The sequence below is a fragment of the Diadema setosum genome, chromosome 19, assembly GCF_964275005.1.
Source record: "Diadema setosum chromosome 19, eeDiaSeto1, whole genome shotgun sequence".
NCBI lineage: Eukaryota > Metazoa > Echinodermata > Echinoidea > Diadematoida > Diadematidae > Diadema > Diadema setosum.
Window position 1 is genome coordinate 8652980 of NC_092703.1, and position 2453 is coordinate 8655432.

The following is a 2453-nucleotide window of genomic DNA, read 5'->3' on the forward strand; positions in this document are numbered from 1 at the left end:
TTCTATATGCTATCTATATTCATGTCTGTCTTTAAGAACATAAGCACACATGCACACACACAGACACACAGGCACACACACACACACACACAACTGGCGCGGAGAAAGAGAAAACTTTATTAACATATAATCAATATATTTCACATTCATGGGAGCGTGTGCAATATGACCCTGCCACCTGACTCAACATTCTATTCAAATGAGGTCTGAAACTTTGATGAACATCGCACAAGCACGAGGATGTGGTGGTATTTGAACATTTCACGGTACCCTCAGATACTGTGATTGTACACGTTTGCAAAGTGGATAGAAAGATTACGTCAACGCCACCCTCTCATCGGCCTGTACGTGGAAAAAGAAAATTTCATGATGCCACAAAAGAGGGCTTGGTCAATGCAGTTTATATAGCAACTATGATACAATAGCCTCCCTAAACTGGTGTTCTCAGTTATACTATATGCTGTTGTTGTTCTTTTAAATTTATGGAGCTCTCTGCCGGGTGAGCAATTTGCTCCAAAATATATATTTATTTAAATAATTACTTAGATTTAACTACAAACAGCTACACTAATAATAATTATTTACACACACACAAAAAATCTTATTATATTTATGATTAATATTTACAAATAAGATAATCACAGGAAAAAAGGGGGATATGTTTAGGGGAAAAAAAAAACAGTTGTCGCCTGCCTACTCGTGCACCGAAGTGCAGGGTTACGCCATTCCCGTCGGCGGGCGAGTTGAGGACCCGCCCGCCGACGCCGGTGAAATCTCGGCCTTTTCCGGGGGCAGGCGCCTATGTAATATAGTTGTCTTATCGGCCTATATGGTGTTAGGTTATTATTAGTCTAGTAGGTTATTATTAGCCAATTAGCCTAGTTACACTATGCTTATATCATATCTTATCATATACTAAGTCATTCATTTTTCGTTTTATTTTTTTTTCCTTGATTGAAATAAAACCATGTGATTGTTTTAAGTATGCTTTATATTATATCATACTTTGTTTCACTTCTTGCTTGATGGAAAAATCAAAACATAAACTGAACTGAACTGAGTTTTTGTCATTATCTGCTTTTAATCATATCATGTTCAAATGTTCAAATGTTTTACCTAATTTCCATATTTCTCAAATGACATCAATATAACAAAAGAAATAAACTTATAGAATACTGACAATTGTCAAAATCCAGGTTCATGTACCAAAGGAAACGAAAATGAAAGCAATGGTGAAAATGATACTATTGTATCTATAGACCACGTTACACTCTATCTAATCGCTTGATAGTATAATACATGTATATGTTAGAATAAAAAAGTGTGTAGATCCATAAAGATGCACTCGGACGCTTAGATAAATAAGAGGAAATTAATCTAACTTTAGACAGCTGAAAAACCTATGAAAAAGACTTGCTCTATGAAAATGTTACTTAAAATACATTTTTCATTTCATTCCAATTCAGTTGCAATCTATATATATATATATATATATATATATATATATATACATGTACATATAAATAACAATCACTCTTACATTATGCCAATTGTATATGCAAGAATATGGTGCAAAGGATACAGATTCTGAAGACTTGAATTAGAGAATTATGATGCAAAGGAATCACCATCTAAATATGACTATACCATTACTATTGTAAGACGAAACGTTAATGTTCAAAGAAAACGAATGTATAAAAAAGCAATTTATCCAGTCATATCAAATCCTCGAAGTAGCTTGCGCGATACATTTATAATTATCTGACCGGATATGTATGATATGTATTGTACACGCATAATTATGTATAATATAAATGAGTGTAATGTAATTAAGTGGAAACTGAGAGAGTTTGTAAAAAGCAATTCGACTCATGCTTATTCATGGAATTTGTCTGTCGTCTATTTGGTTGGTTAAATACAAATTGCGGGAGAGAGAGAGAGAGAGAAGAGAGTGGGAAATGAGAGGGAGAGGGTGAAAAGAAAAATTTGCAGGGAGAATATATAATATTCCCCTTTCTCTTTCGTCGGTTGCGAAGACTCGGATAACCTTTATGTTTATTTCGTGAATCACTATAGGCCTTCCATGTTGATTGAGTGTCTGCGCGTGTTGATGTTTATCAATAACGCTGCATATACTTGTATTTCTTTCGAATGCAATCCCACACCGCGTTCAAGTTGAGTTTCAGGAAGAGCATAAAAAGAATTACAAAAGTTTCAACAGAAGTGGACATAACTATGTGAAATAAAGATATTAGTCGTAACCACGAAACAGAACACGCTAATTGGAAGAAGCAACGTTAGTCATTGTCTCATAATGTCCCTTACCTGTTTGTAGACTAATGAAAAATTACATCGTGTTTGGTAAAAAAATTTAACAGCTAAAGTCCCTTATAGCGCCTTAGAGTTACCGTTTACAGGTTATCATGCAACTACATTGCTTATCATTTTGAATG